Source organism: Pipistrellus hanaki (genome assembly GCF_964339955.1).
Source record: "Pipistrellus hanaki genome assembly, chromosome: X".
NCBI lineage: Eukaryota > Metazoa > Chordata > Mammalia > Chiroptera > Vespertilionidae > Pipistrellus > Pipistrellus hanaki.
Genome location: NC_140524.1, coordinates 54,714,044 through 54,733,307, shown reverse-complemented (window position 1 = coordinate 54,733,307; position 19,264 = coordinate 54,714,044). Strand labels below are relative to the sequence as shown.

The 19,264-nt window shown below is 39.6% G+C and overlaps 1 long non-coding RNA gene across 2 annotated transcripts in view; it reads right to left on the bottom strand.

The window, feature by feature from the left end:
* Positions 1-19,264, bottom strand: part of LOC311615238 — a 1,780,830-nt gene that overhangs the window by 642,827 nt on the left and 1,118,739 nt on the right. The window lies entirely within an intron of this gene.

The following is a 19,264-nucleotide window of genomic DNA, read 5'->3' as shown; positions in this document are numbered from 1 at the left end:
AAATAATCATAAGAACCTAGAAAATATGACAAGATATTTAGATATCCAAGTATATGAGGCTCATAATTCGCCCCAAAGTTACAACCTAGAACAATCTACCATAACACAAATTATAATAAAACTCTATGAGAACTGAAAAGCAGCAAGATAAAAAAAAAAAAATTACTCACATAATGGGAACCTCCATAAGGCTATCAGTGAATTACTCAGGAGAAACATTGTAGGCCAGAAGAGAATGAGATAATATATTAAAAGTGCTAAGAGAGGAAAAACAAAATAAAAAATTGCCAAACAAGAATACCCAAAAAAGTTGCCTTCAAAATGAAGCTAAGGGTCTTTGTCACCACTATACCTATCTATCAAGAAATACTAAAATGAGTTCTTCAAGCTGAAAGAAATGACACATATTACTATCATGAAAACATAAATCATAGTTACTTGAAAAGGTAAGTATTCAGTCAAATTCTGAATACTCTAATGCTGTTATATGGTGCTGAGTTAAACACATAATTTTAGTAGAAAATGTTGGAAGCTGCCCATTGCCTTCACTAGCAGAGAGGTGTGGACAAGGAACCCGGAAGGCTGGTCAACCTTGAGGCTCTAGCAAGGATCAGATCCATACACCCACAGTCTAGTTGAGACAATGATAGCTTAAGAATTCCATCTTTTAGTCTCATGTAAATCCTTACTGACAAGATAGTATACCTATTATTGGAAATTGCCTGCCTGAGGGCTATGGGTGTGTCCCAAACCTGAATAAAAGAGATCACAAGGCCAGAGCAAAGCAGAGTCCTCCCTTGTGCTTCCACCTAGCCCTCAATTCCAAAATTAGTATTTTCTTGTCTTGTCTCTTTCATTTGTGTGTGGCCTCCTCCAGAACCCAAACCCTGAACCTGAACCCTGAACCACATGGGACATGGGAGGACATTTGCAGAAAGAATAAAATAAAAAGTTTTTGCTTTTTCCTTAAAAAACTTCTAATTAGAGAGAACCAAAATGGCAGCATAAATAAATATGGTACCATCTCCCACAACCACATCAAATTACAACTAAAATACAGAACAACCACCATTCAGAACCACCTGAAATCTGCCTGAATGGATATCCAACATCTAGAGAAGTAAAGAAGAAAACACACTGAGACTGGTAAGAGGGGCAGAGGTAAGAACAGGCTGTTCTGACACCCACTTCTGATGTCTTTTTTAATAGGGAAGGATGTCTTGAAAGCAAAGGCCTCCTGTGAGAAACAAGAGTTCCCAGCCCCACATCAGACCCTCATCCCAGGGTTCCAGTGCTAGGAATAGAAGTCCCCATAGCATCAGGCTGTAAAAGCCAACAGTGATTGTGGCTGAGTGACACAGAGTTTGCTGGACACCCAGGTGTCCCTTTTAAATGGCCAGCTCACAAACCTACAAGGTCCCGCTTCCTCTGAGCTTCAGCACTAACAGAAAGCTTTCAGGCATTCTGGGACATACTGGGAGGAACTGGACTGTCTGGCATCTGGACAGGAACTTGGGAGTGGCTTTCTTCCAGATGGGGGTGCTATCGGGGTCATTGTTCCTATGATGGTACCACCCCCATTGCATAGCTGACTGACAGCTATATCTGAGTTTCCATCACCATGGCCCAAATGGTTCTCTCTCCCTTGGTGATTGCCTGATTCCCTGCCCCATCCAATTTTCAGTCCACCCAAGCTGCTTTCAACTGCTTTTCCATATGAATGGCCTATCCTGGCTCAGGCTTCAAACTTCCATGAAATATCTCAAACGAGGTGAAACTGGTGTTAGCATGCCCCAAAATTATCAGTAAATGGCCCAACAGCTGGCAAAAGCACCAGCCTTCCTCCCTTCAAAGCTGGGCCTCCACTTGGCATTTCTAAGCCCAATATAAGTAGAAGCCATGTAAAGATCTCTCTGTAGCTCTGGCCGGGTGGCCCCAGGTTGTGGCTGACTTTATACTTCCACTGGACACCTATTACACTAGGTCACTCTACTAATTCCTGGATACATAGAGGCTCTACCTAATATATAGAAACTAGAGGCCCAGTGCATCAAATTCATGCATGGAGGGAGAGTGTCCCTCAGCCTGCACCCTCTCCAATATGGGACCCCTCGAGGGATGTCCAACTGCCCATTTAGGCCTGATCCCGGTGGGCAGTTGGACATTCCTCTCACAATCCAGGACTGCTGGCTCCCAACTCCTCGCCTACCTTCCTTACTGATTGCCCCTAACCACTTCTGTCTGCCAGTCTGTTCACACCCTAATTGCTCCCCTGCCAGTCTTTTTACTAACTGCCATCCCCTGCAGCCTGGTCCCCCTCAACTGCTCTCCACTGCAGACCGTCCCCCCCCCCCCCCGCAACTGCCCTTCCCTCTAGGCCCGGTCACCTCCAACTTCCCTCCTCTGCTGGCTTCGTCACCCCTAACTGCCCATCCCTTCAGGCTTGATCACCCTCAATTGCCCTCCCTTGCACGCCTAGTCCCTCCCTTAGTGGCCATCTTGTGTCCATATGGGGGCAAAATTTTTGACCACAGGGGGGCAGCCATCTTGTGTGCTGCTGGCAATTATTACTTATTAAACATTATCCAGTATGTAGAATAGTGTCGCATAACAAGTAGTGTGCTCTTTTAGAAACATTGCAAGTTAAGGAAAAATGGTTTGTTTGTTTTTTGTTTGTTTGTTTTAATCTGAACAATAAAAATTTATTTTAAAAAGAATAATTAGGGGAAAAAATAAAAATACAAAATCAGATATCGTGTAACAAGATGAGTCTATCATTACATCTTATATAAAGGCCACATTTCACAGATGGGATTATTAAGGTTAAGCAGATAGCTGCAGTGGCAAAGGCTTTACCAAAATCCCCTTCCAACTCACAATACACATTATCTCACTAAAGGACAAAAAAGCCTCTCTAGACACAGTTGGAAGTCAGTATGTCTATTGTCTTGCAGAAAAGTTGAGCAAAAAGTGTTTTTCAAACATTTTATGGGTAACATATAGCCAGATGTATTCAAAATTTTTATATAAAACATATATATGTATATGGTATGTATATCTAGCTATATATAACTATATATAGCTAGATATACATACACTAGAGGCCTGGTGCACAAAAATTTGTGCACGAGGGAGGGGGGTCCCTCAGCCAGGCCTAGCCCCCCAGCCTGGAAGCCCTCATCTGGACAGTGGGCCTAAGCTGCAGTTTGGCCTCCCTCTAGGGGAGTCGACTGGCTGACTAGGTATATAGATACTTTCTGGAGGCAGCATGGACTCCTTCCTTATTTCTTTCCTCTGTGGTTGGCGAACAGGGGACTAAAAGGTGAAGACAGAACTATGTCTGGGCCTGAGGCTTTTGTAGGCAGCAAAAAGAGGGAAAGGGCTGGGGAAAGTCTGGACACATTTTCTTCAATTGTCCTCCCTTGCTCTGGGCCCCTCCCTGTGTTTTTTTCCTTCTCATGGTGAATGCTCGGGCCTCCAACCAACCAGAGCCCAGCGACAGTGGGGTTCAGCCCCATCACTTCTCAGCTGAATGTACAGCTGCCTCACATTCCAAGCAGGGCTGTTTGCAAGTGACTAAAGTGCTGGAAATCCATAGGTCCCGGCTTCTCCCCTCTGGGTTTCCTACTTGGGTTGGTTGTAAAGTTCACCGAGATACCAAAGCAGCTCTGCCCTGGTAGTTCTGCACTGGCCCCTGCCCAGGTCCCACTGGGCACTCTTCCTCGAGTTTCTGGGCCCACAGTGTGCACTCAGAGAGGTCACCCAGAGCCCATTCCCCTGGGCAGGTGGGCAGGGGCATTAGCTTGGAGAGCTACAGGAAGATGGCAGAGTAACAGTTGGTATGAACCTGCGCCTGCTCAGCCATACTTCCTAAGCTCCCCACCGGGCCCAAGCCATGCCCCTTCCCTGTGCCTGGAGCACCCCGGCTAAGCTCCCCTCCCTGCACCCAGTGCTCTCCTCCAGTTCCACTACTAGGGATGCTCTGGTCCCTGCCAGCCAGGCAGGTGGGGTGGTGGGTGCAGGAGGTGTGGCCTAGGGTGCTGGTGGCTGTGAGCCTCCTTCTCATGCCTGAAGCTTAGGGTGGGGTCTACAGCCAGCTGTGGAGGTAAGTGTGGGGCGGGGCAGGGCAGGGCGGGGCACATTTGCAGGCTTGGCAGTCTGTGCACTCTCACTCTGCCTCCAGGCCACTGGGCTCCCACCAAGCAGCAGCGGTGGTGCAGAAGTCTACAGTGAGGCCTTACACTCCTGGCAACCACCCCCGGGTGCTATGCATGGAGATGCCACCTGCCGCTGAGCCACCATCATGCCTGGGACCTGTGGGAACTAGGGTAGCTTCAGGCTCCCACTGGCCCTGCCAAAACTGGACTCAGGCTTGGCTGTCCACCCCAGTCCCCACCTAGCAGTCAGGGGCAGCCTCCAAGGAAGCGTATAATTAGCACTGGGCTGGCCCGTGTGCGCCTGTGCTAGGGGCAGAAGTCTGCCATCTCCTACCTGGTCATGACTTGGACATCGCAAAGGACAAATTAATGTATTACCTCTTTATATATACAATATATAGACTAGAGGCCCGGTGCATGAAATTCGTGCACTGGGGGAGTGGGGTCCCTCAGCTAAGCCTGTCCCCTCTCACAGACTGGAAGCCCTCAGGAGATGTCCTATTGAAGGGGAGAGGGCCTAAGCCGAAGTCTGGCCTTCCTCTGTGGGAAGTGACTGGGCTGATCAGAGGAAGGTGCTGGGGCCCCTTCACCCCCGCTGCTGCTGCTACTATCACAGCTGCCAAGGTGTTCTCATAAACAAGGACTACATTCCCTTTACCATGAAAAAATGACAACTTTTTTTAGGCACTTTCAAGATGTGTCTTTCATAGGATACTACATTTATTTTCTTTCTTTTTTATCCTCACCTGAGGGTATGTTTCCATTGATTTTTAGAGAGCTTGGAAGAGAGAGGGAAAGACAGAGAGAAACATCAATGTGAGAGGGACAGTTCAATTGGTTGCCTCCTGCATGAGCCCTGACCTGGGCCCTGGCCAGGGAGGAGCCTGCAACCTAGGTACATACCCTTGATCAGAATCGAACCCAGACCCTGTGGACGATAGGCCGAGACTCTATCCACTGAGCCAAACTGACTAGGGTAGGATATGACATTTCTTAGCCCCTCCAGCAACAGACCTTAGTTTTTCCTCCAGGTGTGGGGTGGAAAAACCCTAGATCACCTTCTTGGATTCTTTTTTTTTTTTTTTTTTTTTTTTTTTGAGGTAACTTAGAATTTTTATTATTTTTTTATTTTTTTTTATTATTTTTTTTTATGTTTTATTTTTTTTATTTATTTATTTTTTTAATATATTTTATTGATTTTTTTTGACCCCCTCCCTCCCTCCCACACATTCCCTCCCTCCCCAGAGTTTTGTGTCCATTGGTGGCACTTATATGCATGTATACAAGTCCTTCGGTTGATCTATTATCTCCCCCAGATCTTCCTCCCGTCCCCGCTGTAACTTGACAGTCTACTTGTTGATATACTGTCTCTATATCTATCTTATGGTTCATCAGTTTATAATGTTCTTTATTATCCATAAATGAGTGAGGTCATGTGGTGTTTCTCTTTCATTGATTGGCTTATTTCACTCAGCATGATGTTCTCCAATTCCATCCAGGATGCTGCAAATGATGAGAAATCCTTCTTTTTTATGGCAGCATGGTATTCCATTGTGTAGATGTACCATAGTTTTTGCATCCAATCATCTGCTGACGGACACTTAGGCTGTTTCCAAATTCTGGCTATTGTAGATTGTGCTGCTATGAACATAGGGGTGCATATATCCTTTCTGATTGGTGTTTCTAGTTTCTTGGGATATATTCCTAGAAGTGGGATTACTGGGTCAAATGGGAGTTCCATTTTCAGTTTTTTGAGGAAACTCCACACTGTTCTCCACAGTGGTTGCACCAGTCTACATTCCCACCAGCAGTGCACGAGGGTTCCTTTTTCTCCGCAACCTCGCCAACACTTGTCGTTTGTTGATTTGTTGATGTTGGCCATTCTGACAGGTGTGAGATGGTACCGCATTGTTGTTTTGATTTGCATCTCTCGGATAATTAGTGACTTTGAGCATGTTTTCATGTGCTTTTTGGCCTTCCTTCTGTCTTCTTTTGAAAATATTCTATTTAGGTCCATTGCCCATTTTTTAATTGGATCATTCATCTTCCTTTTATTTAGTTGTATAAGCTGTTTGTAGATGTTGGAGATTAAACCTTTATCAGTGGTAACATTTGCAAATATGTTCTCCCACACAGTGGGCTTTCTTGTTGTTTTGATGATGGTTTCTTTTGCTGTAAAAAAGCTTTTTATTTTGATGTAGTCCCATTTGTTTATTTTCTCTTTAGCTTCCATTGCACTAGGGGTAGTATCAGTGAAGAAGTTTTTTTGGCATACGTCTGAGATTTTGTTGCCTGTGGATGCTTCAAGTATTTTTATGGTTTCCCGTCTGATGTTTAAGTCCTGTATCCATTTTGAGTTTATTTTTGTGTATGGTGTAAGTTGGTGATCTAGTTTCATTCTTTTGCATGTATCTGTCCAATTTTCCCAACACCATTTATTGAAGAGACTGTCTTGACTCCATTGTATATTAGTGCCTCCTTTGTCAAATATTAATTGAGCATAGTGATTTGGGTTGATATCTGGGTTCTCGATTCGATTCCATTGATCTATATGTCTGTTTTTGTGCCAGTACCAGGCTGTTTTGAGAACAGTGGCTTTGTAATACAGTTTGAAGTCTGGTATTGAGATACCTCCTACTTTACTCTTCTTTCTCAGGATTGCTGTGGCTATTCGGGGTCTTTTATTGTTCCAAATGAACTTTTGGAGAGTTCTTTCTAGGTCAGTGAAATATGCCGTTGGTATTTTAATGGGGAGTGCATTGAACTTATAGATTGCTTTAGGAAGTATGGACATTTTGATGATGTTGATTCTACCAATCCATGAACATGGTATGTTCTTCCATCTGTTTACATCTTCCTCTATTTCTTTTTTCAGTGTCGTGTAGTTTTCCGCGTATAGGTCCTTTACTTCCTTAGTTAAGTTTATTCCTAGGTATCTTAATTTTTTTGGTGCGATCATAAATGGAATTGCTTTTTTAGTCTCTGTTTCTATAAACTCACTGTTGGTGTATAGAAATGCCATAGATTTCTTGGTGTTAATTTTGTATCCTGCTACATTGCCAAATTCATTTATTAAGCCAATTAGTTTTTTAATGGAGTCTTTTGGGTTTTTTATATACAATATCATGTCGTCTGCAAATAAGGATAACTTTACTTCTTCTTTTCCAATTTGGATGCCTTTTATTTCCTCCTCTTGTCTAATTGCAATGGCTAGTACTTCCAGTACTATGTCAAAGAGGAGTGGCGATAGTGGGCATCCCTGTCTTGTTCCTGTTCTTAGAGGGAATGGTTTTAGTTTTTGCCCATTGAGTATGATGTTGGCTGTGGGTTTATCATAAATAGCTTTTATTACATTGAGGTATGATCCTTGTACTCCCACCTTGTTAAGAGTTTTTATCAGGAAAGGGTGTTGGATTTTATCAAATGCTTTTTCTGCATCAATTGATATGACTATATGATTTTTATCTTTCAACTTGTTTATGTGATGTATCACGTTTATTGATTTGCGGATATTGTACCAACCTTGCATTCCTGGAATAAATCCTACTTGGTCATGGTGTATGATCTTTGTGATGCTCTGCTGGAGCCGATTTGCTAGAATTTTGTTGAGGATTTTGGCATCTATGTTCATGACGGATATTGGCCTGTAATTCTCTTTCATTGAGTTGTCTTTATCGGGTTTTGGTATTAGGGTGATGCTGGCTTCATAGAAGGAGTTTGGAAGTGTTCCTTCCTCTTGAATTTTTTGGAATAGTCTGAGGAGGATAGGTTTTAGTTCTTCCCTGAATGTTTGGTAAAACTCTCCTGTGAAGCCATCTGGCCCTGGGCTTTTGTTTGCTGGAAACTTTTTGATGACTGTTTCAATTTCTTCCCAAGTCACTGGTCTATTGAGATTTTTAGATTCTTCCTGATTGAGTTTTGGAAGTTTGTATTTTTCTAGGAATATGTCCATTTCCTCCAGGTTGTTCAGTTTGTTGGAATAGAGTTGTTCGTAGTATTTTGTAACAATCCGTTGTATTTCGGTGGGGTCTGTTGTTATTTCACCTCTTTCATTTCTGATTTTGTTTATTTGGGTCCTCTCTCTTTGTTTCTTGGTTAGCCTGGCTAGAGGTCCATCTATCTTGTTTATTCTTTCAAAGAACCAGCTCTTGGTTTTGTTGATCTTATGTATTGTTTTTTTGGTCTCTATGTCGTTTATCTCTGCTCTGATTTTTGTTATTTCCTTCCTTCTGCTTACACTGGGTTTTTCTTGTTGCTCCTTTTCTAACTCTTTGAGTTGTAGAGTTAGATCATCTGTTACTATTTTTTCTAGTTTTTTGCAATAGGCTTGTAAGGATATGAACTTCCCTCTCAAAACTGCTTTTGCTGTGTCCCAAAGATTTTGGATTGTTGTGCTTTCATTGTCATTTGTTTCCAGGATGTTTTTAATTTCTTCCTTGATTTCTCTGGTAACCCAGTCCTTGTTTAATAGCAAGCTGTTTAGTCTCCATGTGTTTGATTTCTTTGGATTATTTTTATTGTAGTTAATGTCCAGTTTTATGCCATTATGGTCTGAGAAGATACTTGATATGATTTCTATCTTCTTGAATTTGAAGAGACTTTGCCTATGTCCCAAAATGTGGTCTATCTTTGAGAATGTCCCATGTGCACTTGAGAAGAATGTATATTCTGTGGCTTTGGGGTGGAGTGTCCTGAAGATGTCAATTAATTCCATCTGGTCTAGTGAGTCATTTAGGATTGATATTTCTTTGCTGATTTTTTGTTTAGATGATTTGTCGAAGGGTGACAGTGGGGTATTAAAATCTCCTACTATGATTGTATTGCTATTAATCTCTCCCTTAATGTCCTCCAGCAGTTTTTTAATGTATTTGGTTGCTCCTGTATTGGGTGCATATATATTTACCAGGGTTATTTCTTCTTGTTGGATTGTTCCCTTTAGTATTATGAAGTGGCCTTCATTATCTCTTGTTATTTCCTTCACTCTGAGATCTAATTTGTCAGATATAAGTATTGCTACCCCAGCTTTTTTTTCATTTCCATTTGCCTGGAAAAATTTTCCATCCCTTCACCCTCAGTCTGTGTGCATCTCTTTTTCTGAGGTGGGTTTCTTGTAGACAACAGATGTATGGGTCTTGTTTTCTTATCCAATCCGTTACACTATGTCTTTTGATTGGAGCATTTAATCCATTTACATTTAAGGTTATTATTGATAGGTACTCATTTGACGCCATTTTTATTCTATACCCGTGTTCCTTCTTCACTTCTTATTTCTTTATTTTTACAGTAGACCCTTTAGCATTTCTTGCATTGCTGGTTTGGTGGAGATAAATTCCTTCAGTCTTTTTTTGTCTGTGAAGCTCCTGATTTCCCCTTCAATTTTGATTGATAGCCTTGCTGGGTACAGTATTCTTGGATTCAGACCCTTCCTTTGCATGACTTTGTATATTTCATCCCATTCCCTTCTGGCCTGATAAGTTTCTGTTGAGAAATCAGTTGCTAGTCTGATGGGGGTTCCTTTGTATATAAATTTCTGTCTCTCTCTGGCTGCTTTTAAGATTCTTACTTTGTCATTGTTGTTTGCCAATTTAATTATAATGTGCCTTGGAGTCTGCCTTCTGGGATTCATTTTGCTTGGGACTCTGCGGGCATCTTGGATTTGTGTGGGTTTTTTCTTTTCTATTTCAGGAAAGTTTTCTGTCATTATTTCTTGAAATACTTTTTCCATGTCTACCTCAGTTTCCTTTCCTTCTGGAACCCCTATTATTCGAATATTATTTTGTTTTGTTTTGTCCCAAAGCTCCCGTAGGCTCTCCTCCTGCTTTTTAATCTTTTTTTCTAGAAGTTGCTCTACTTGGGTATTTTTTTCCATCTTATCTTCTAGCTCACTGATGCGGTCCTCTGCTTCATCTAGTCTACTCTTGATGCTTTCTATTGAGTTCTTCATGGTAGCGATGTCACTTTTCATTTCTTCTTGGTTCTTCTTCAGTTCCTCATGGCTCTTCTTCATTTCCTCATGGTTCTTTCTCATTTCTTCTTGGCTTTTGTCAAATTTCTCTTCCATTCTTTTTAGCCATGCTATGATCATTACTCTGAATTCTTGCTCTGGTAGGCTGCTTACCTCTGGCTCGTTTACTTCCTTTTCTGGTGATGCCTGCTTTCCTTTCAAGTGCGGACTATGTTTTTGTCTCCCCATGGCCTCTCTTTTCAGGATGTCTGGTTATGTGGTATTCCTTCTCCTGCGTTGATTTTGAGGTACAAAATACAACACTACCAGGTACAACACAAGAGGCACTTAACAGGAATGTATTTACAATATTAATAACCTCTAATAAAGGTGACCAGTAGAGAAAGGCAACTTAGGGGATAGGAGAGAAGTAATAAAGGTAAAAATAAAATAAAGAAAAATTAAAAAAAAATAAAATTATAATTAAAAAAAATTAAGTAAATTAAAAAAAAGAGGGATAAAGAGATAGAAAAAGAAGAAGAAAAAAAAAGTAATGACAAAATGAAGTTGGAAAACAGGGAAAAAAAGAAGAGGGAGAGAGAGAGAGAGAGAAAGAGAGAGAAGAAGCAAACTAAAAGAGAAATGGGAAACAAACTATATATATGTGGAGAAAATTGCCATAGAAAAACCTCTGGACCCAGCCAATGCCAGTAACAATACTTGGAGATTAATACAAACTACAATATCCACTATTATTAAGTAAGGCTATGATATACAGAAGTAAAAGAAACAAACAAAAACAGAGGATTTTAAAAAAAATACAAAGCAACAATAACAATACAGGAATAAGCATAACAATTTCACTAAAAGGCATAAAAATTCACAATAATCAACCTTCACACATACAATGCGAAAAGGATAGAGGGGAGAATGGATTTTTTTTTTTTTAACTAGTTAATATAGTGCAGAGATTGGTATTTATACACTTGGATCAGGGGTTGGAACTTAGGTCTATAAGTATAGTGAGAGCTTTAGCAGGGGGTATACAGAGAGAATAGAGGAAAAACTAAAGCCGGAAAGGGATAGGATAAACTGTAGACTAAAGGGTAAAGTTTAGTAAGAGAGTGATAGTGTAAAGGTTGAGTTGAGATAGGGTTGAATGGTGCTATAGTAGAGATTAAAATAGAATGAAGGTTACTCCCAATGTAAAATAAAGAAAAAATAAAATGGTACTAGAGAGAGAAAAAAAAAGAAAAGAAAGAAAAAAAAATAAATAAAAATTTTTTTAAAAAAATTGCAAAATAGCAGTAGTAATAGTGATGATAGAGATTGAAAAATGTAATAACTGAAAAGGTAAAATCAAGTAAGGAAAAAAGAAAAAAAAATTGTTTCTTAAGTAAAAGATATGAAAAATGAAAATTAAATAAAAGATGTAAAAAATGAAAATAAAATAAAGTATAGCAAAATTAGCATAAAAATGACCAGTACTGGTCACTCACTTCCTCAGTTAATGTATTTGGCACTTCTGATTCTCGGACCAGACAGTCTTGCAGTTCCCAGCTTTCCACTGCACCTCAGTTTTGTAAGGTAATCCTTAATTTTTAGTAGACTATATCTTAGATATTTGTGTCCATTTATTTTTGATTAATTAAAAGACAAAAGAAAAAAAAGAAAAAAAAAAGGGCAGTTTGTAATTCAGCTCTTAGGTGTCAGTGTTTCCGGTTTGACCTCCCAGTCTTTTTGGTTGCTCTGGCCTTCTTTCTCTATGGCTCTAGCTGGCAGGGTGCCAGCTGGCTCCCAGACTTTCTCTTCTGGCTCCGATCCCTTGTTTCCAGGGAGGCACTTTCTCCCTGCAAATTCCCCGGATATGCCCAACTAGGCTGTTCTTCCCTAGTATTCTGAAGCTAGGGGGTGAAGGGGATCAGGCGCCGAGGTGTCCAGATGTTCCGCCCTTGGCGGGACAGCCCCGATTCTTAACACTCTGTCCCGTGTCCCCTGGCTTTTTTTAAAATAAAAAAAAATTCCCACTTCTGGGGAATTTATGCCAAACCCAGCACTAGATGTCGCTGCAGCCTTCTTAGGGCTCAGCTTTGTGGGCGCTCCATGGAGGCGGGGCCGGAACTCCCCGGCTGCCGGGCCGCGGGACCGCGATCTCTCAGGCTTTCCCCGCAAATTCTGACCTTTCCGTGGGTGACCGAAGAACTCCTTTGAATCCACGCGCCCGCGCCAACTCGGGCGTCTCAGCTACTGGATGGACCTCTCCGCAGTGGGCTTTCCAGGCCTCAGAGAAGCCACTCCTTTCTCACAGCGCCGCCGCCGCTGCCTCTGCCGCCGCTGCCGCTGCCGCCGCTGTGGCAGTGCTGGCCACCCGGCTGGAAATCCTGTCCAGCGGATCGCTGCCTAGCTTCCTTGAAACCTCTGCTGCCCCTCAGCTGCCAATCAACCCTCCCTGAGCGACTCAGATGTTACTTTTATTCGTTCTGGGACCAGAGTCGGAACAAGTCCAACTGTTCGGTCGCCATCTTCAAGCTCCGCCCTTCTTGGATTCTTATTATTCAAGTTACCAAGAACTCTGTGAGAGGCAGCTTACAGGGAGCTTAGCCAACGAGCCTTCAGAAAAGGTGTTTCCTCTGTAGCTCATGCACAGAGAACCCCCTGCATTGTGTCCACAGGGCTTCTGTCCACTGGGCTGGGGGCATGTCCCAAGCCACACTGTGGGGGGATTCCAGGGGCATGCCCCCAGCCCAGTGGCCCTGCTTTCTGTCAGCTGGTCTCTATGCTGGGCTAGGGGTGTGTCCCAAGCCACATGGAGACTGCTCTGAGCATGCCCCCAGCCCAGTGTCTGTCCGCTTGGGGTGTCCCAAGTGGCTTTGCAGCGGCTCAGAGCTCACCTCCAGCCCAGCGCCCACTTTCTGTGAGCTGGGCTTCTGTCCGCTGGGCCAGGGGCATGTCTCAAGCTGCACAGCAGCGGCTCTGAGCATGCCCTGGCCCCACACCCACTGGGCTTCTGTCTTCTGGGCGTGGGGCAAGTCCCAAGCTGGGCAGCCACGCCTCAGAGCATGCCCCCAGCCTAGCAGCCCAGCATTCTGTATGCAGCCCTTTCTCCCTCTGTGGCCTGGGAGTGGGATGCTAGCATTGTCACCATGGTGACGATGCCAGCTTCCCACCCTGGCACTATTGGCACCACCATCTTTTAAGAGGAGTGATGGTTAATCTGCATATTACTCTTTTATTAAATAGGATATGTATTCTCTCTATAAAATATACAAAGGATTAATCTGTGTTTTTGCACTACATAGCCCATACCTCTCAATGAACTACTTTTATTCATTGATTGATTTTTTTTTTCAGAGAATTGTATTAGTTTTAGGTGTCTGTGGCCAATATTATATAGATATGTGTCCCTGAAGGTTGTCTTTTAGAATTCCGGTTTTGTTTGTTCAATTTAGTTCAGACTAAATTGTATGTTAATTTTTTCTTCACATTCTAATACTTCAAGTAATTTTCAAAACATTGCAGTTTCACAAATTACACAATAATGTGACTATGCTCTTAAATATGGAAAAGTAGATTCCTAAAACAACCTTGTTTTCTTAACCATTCTAACATGGGAACTCTTATTTCTCTTCAACTAAATTATAGTAAGCTAAAAGCATTAGTGTTATTTTTAAGCCCTCTTAAATAGTTATTTTTAAATCTAATGGAAATTTATATCATTTTCTATTCCTTAGCTTTACTATGACTGCTTTCTGACATTTTAAAGGTTCTTTAATAACAATGCTTTTAAATTTGTCTGAATTTTGTGGCTATTTCATTTAAATTTTCCCCAAAATGTTACTTAATATTATAACTACATTACTTTGGTTTCTAATTTATTATGCTGAAAGATGATTATATTTTATATATTTTATATTATTGCATAAAAGTGATTGCTCCAAATTATTACCATTTACCATTCAATATTCATTTTTAAATTTTATCAAATGCAAAATTATATGGCTTATGAAATACATCTGATAAATACAATCTACCTAGAAATAATCATAACTTTATACCTTACAGGAAGAATAAAGTTAAATATATCCCAGAAAAATCTATGAAAGATGAGGAAAGCTATTACTCAAGAGAATACTTTTATTATACTGAGTCAGTTCCTGATACAATGGCTTTTTTTCCTTAACATGTGATTTTACTCTGATTCCCATTAGCTAAAATTTCATCAGCTTTTAAATTCTACGCCGAGTGACCAGATTATTATGACCTCTGAATGCATAATAATCTGGCCACTCAGTGTATTCAATTAAACAAAAGTGAAATGAATGTCTACTATATGATTAACATAAAGAGAGATATACATGTATTATAGAATACAGTATGAGTTTGAGGAATTGACACATGAGTGATTCATAGGAAATTTTTGGCCAAAGGTAATTGGAGTGTCCCATGTATTTTCCAGAACTTTAAATTAATTAATAAATTATGATGAAAATTTGATATAATTCAAAGGAAAAAAATATCACCAGCGAGTGGCCAAAAAACCATGGTAAATCCTAATAAATTGTTGCTTAATGTTATTTTAAATGAAATATAAAAGTTATGGTCACATAATATTTCAGGATTTTTTTTTTTTTTTTAGTTTTTTTTCTTTTTCAAAAGAAACTTTCAGAAGTCACTTTTTGGTGACTTCTTTTAGAAAATTTATTAAGAGTAGCCCTGGTTTCTTGTCTACTTTTTAAAAATATATATATTTTATTGATTTTTTACAGAGAGAAAGGGAGAGAGATAGACAGCTAGAAACGTCGATGAGAGAGAAACATCGACCAGCTGCCTCTTGCACGATGTGCCTGCAACCAACATACATGCCCCTGACCGGAATCGAACCTGGGACCCTTTAGTCCGCAGACCGACGCTCTACCACTGAGCCAAACTGGTTTCCGCTTCTTGTCTACTTTTATTATAGCTATAAACAGTGAAAAATACCTAAGAAAGGGAGAATAGATTAGTAACAGATTTATCTATCAAACTTCATACATGAAACCTGGTCACTGTTTCCTAAGGAGCAAGATAAACTATGCCTTTTTAATATTTAAGATGATTTACACTGATGGCATCCAATCACAATACTGACAGTTGATCTACATTATTTAATGGAAATATTAAAGCATGAACAATACCCATTGCATAAAACAAAATACAAAGACTTGGCAGCATACCACATGCCATGTTTCCTTTTTATTATCACATAAATTATTTCTCAAAAAAGGTCCAGCATAAGACTTGCTGTACTAGAATTCCCAACTAGAATTTCTGAATCAAGTAAAGAAAAATTGTGTTCATTACTTTATGTTGTTCATTATATTCCACAAATGAATGAGATCATGTGATATTTATCTTTCTCTGACTGGTTTATTTCGCTTAGCATAATGCTCTCCAGGTCCATCCATGCTATTTTGAATGGTAAGAGTTATTTCTTTTTTTACAGCAGCATAGTATTCCATTGTATTTATGTACCAAAATCAATTGGGGGTGGGGGAGAGACATATGTAATACTTTAAATAATAAAGAAAAAATAAAGGAAAATTATTACACAGCAGATGGCCAAGACTTTCATGCCATGAGGCACAACTTTTCAAGGATTTTCAGGATGATCAGATGATATTTCATTAATTCAGAAGATATTTTCTGAGAACATACTATGTTCCAGCAATATTCTATATACTAAATGCTGTACCAACAATATAAAATAACATTGTCTCAATTTTTAGCGTCTTTTGGTTTGCAAAATTCATGGGTACATAAATGTAGTACAGATTATAAGTGGCTAGATATTTTCTGGATTAGTCCAATATAAATAACAGATTTCCCCTGCAATTAATTTGATGTCAGGAAAATATCTACTCCTATTGCTCTCCTACTATCCTATTTCTTCTGAAAGATCTAAGATTTCAGCCTCTGCAGCAGTTTACCTTACCTATATGAATACAAGTTCTTTGGTTTATCTCTTCCCATACAAAAACCAAACCCTGACTTCCCTCTGAGATTAGAGTGTTTGTTTCATTCATCTATTTATGAATATAATTTGTTCAATGGTTTATTTTGTTCACTAGATTCCACATATGGGTGAGATCATGTGATACTTGTCTTTTTCTGCATGGCTTATTTTGCTTAGCATAGTACCTACAGGTCCCTCCATGCTCTCAAGTGTAAGAAATCCTTCTTTTCACTACTGCATAGTATTCCAAGGTGTAAATGCACCACAACTTTTTATAGAATCATTTAATGAATGATGGGCACTTTCACTCTTTCTAGATCTTGGTTATTATAAATAGTGCTTCTATGAACATAAAGGTGCATATAGTTTTTTTTTTTATTGGTATTTCAGATTTCTTTCAATAAGTAGGATCACTGGATTAAATGGCAGTTCCATATTTAATTTTTTTTTGAGGAAACTGCACACTATTTTCTATAATGGCTGCACCAGTCTGCATTCCCACCAGCAGTGTACTAGGGTTACCTTTTCTCCACATCCTTGCCAGCATTTGTTGATTTGTTGATGATAGCCATTCCAATGGGTATGAGTTGGGACCTCCCTGTCATTCTAATTTGCATCTCTCTGATGATCAGTGACTTTGAGCATTCTTTATATGTCTCTTGGGCTTCTGTATGCCCACTTTGAAGAAGTATCTATTTAGATCCTTTGTCAATTTTTTAATTGGATTGTCTTCCTTTTGTTAAGTTGAATGACTTCCTTTTATATTTTGGTTACTAACTATCAGATATGGGCTCCCTTTTCATTTTGCTGATGATTTATTTTATGTGAAGAACCTTTTTATTTTAATGTAGTTCCCTTTATTTTCTCCATAGTTTTCATTCCCCTAGGAGATGTATCTGTACGCATATTGGTATGAACGCTGTCTGAGATTTTGCTGCTTATGGTTTCTAGGATATTTATGGTTTCACATTTTTCATTTAAGTCTTTTATCCACTTAGAGTTTGTTGTTTTTTGGTGTATGGTGTAAGTTGGCCGTACAGTTTCATTTTGGGGCTTGTATCTGTCCAATTTTCTCAACACCATTTCTTAAAGAGATTGTCTTGACTCTATTGTATGCTCTTGCTTCCTTTGTCAAACATTAATTGAGAATGAATGGCTTGGATCTATTTTTGAGATCTCTGTTGTATTCCATTTGTTAATATATCTGTTCTTGTGCCAATAACAGGCTGTTTTGATTACAATTGCTTTGTAATATAACTTGATATCTTGTTATCAATGTGATCCCTCCAACTTTGTTCTTCTTTCTCAAGGTTGCTGTGCCTACTCAGGGCCTATTTGCTTCCATATACATTTTTGGAGTGTTTGTTTTTGATCTGTGAAATGTGTCCTTGGTAATTTAACAGGAATTGCATTTAATCTATAGATTGAATTGGATACTATGAAAATTTTAATTATGTTAATTCTACCAAACCATGACCATAGTATATTCTTCCACTTGTTTATATCTTGCTCTATTTATTTTTTTCAATGTCCTGTAGTTTTCTGAGTAAAAGTCTTTAACCTTCTTTGTTAAGTTTATTTCTGGATATCTTAATTTTGTGTTACTATGATAAATGAGATTGTTCAGTTTCTCTTTATGTGAATTCATTATTGGTGTTCAAAATTTTCATAGTTTTCTGGATGTTTTGTATCCTGCTACATTTCCAAATTCCTTTATAAAATCTAGTAGTTTTTTTCGGTGAAGTTTTTAGGGTTTTCTATGTACATTATATCATCTGTAAATAATGACAGGTTTACTTCCTCTTTCCAATTTGGATTCCTTTTATGTTTTCTTTTTTGTCTGATCCATTGTGGCTAGGACTTACAGTACTATGTTGAACAAGAATTTTGTTTAAAAAAGGTAGTTCCTCTTCTTAAGGAAAATGGTTTTAGTTTTTCTCATTATGATATTGGCTGTAGGTTTTTCATATATGGCCTTTATTATGTTGAGGTATGACCTCCCTATTCCTACTTTGATGGATGTTTACATAAAAAATGTGTGCTGGTCCATTGCCCATTTTTTAATTGGATCATTCATCTTCCCTTTATTTAGTTGTATAAGCTGTTTGTAGATGTTGGAGATTAAACCTTTATCAGTGGTAACATTTGCAAATATGTTCTCCCACACAGTGGGCTTTCTTGTTGTTTTGTTGATGGTTAAAAAATGGGCAATGGACCTAAATAGAATATTTTCAAAAGAAGACAGAAGGAAGGCCAAAAGGCATATGAAAACATGCTCAAAGTCACTAATTATCCGAGAGATGCAAATCAAAACAACAATGTGGTACCATCTCACACCTGTCAGAATGGCCAACATCAACAAATCAACAAACGACAAGTGTTGGCGAGGTTGCGGAGAAAAAGGAACCCTCGTGCACTGCTGGTGGGAATGCAGACTGGTGCAACCACTGTGGAGAACAGTGTGGAGTTTCCTCAAAATCCTGAAAATGGAATTCCCATTTGACCCAGTAATCCCTCTCCTAGGAATATATCCCAAGAAATTAGAAACACCAATCAGAAAGGATATATGCACCCCTATGTTCATAGCAGCACAATCTACAATAGCTATTGTAGAATCTGGAAACAGCCTAGGTGCCCATCAGCAGATGTATGGATCAGAAAACAATGGTACATCTACACAATGGAATACTTTGCTGCCATAAAAAAGAAGGAATTCTCATCATTTGCAGCAACCTGGATAGAACTAGAGAAGATCATGCTGAGTGAAATAAGCCAGTCAATGAAAGAGAAATACCACATGGCCTCACTCATTTATGGATATTAAAGAACATTATAAACTGACAAACCAAAAGTCAGATATAAAGACAGTAAAGCAATAAGCAGACTGTAAAATTACAGTGGGGAGAGTAGGGAGATCTGGGGGAGATAAGAGATCAACCGAAGGACTTGTATACATGCATATAAGTACAACCAATGGACACAAAACTCTGGGGAGGGAGGGTATGTATGGGAGTGGGGGGCAATGTTTAAATATGTACACAGATAATAATTTAATTAAAAAAATGTGTGCTGGATTTGTCAAAATATTTTTCTGCATCTATTGATATGATCATATGATTTTTGTCTTTCAGTTGTTTTATGTGATGCATCATGCTTTATTGATTTGTGACT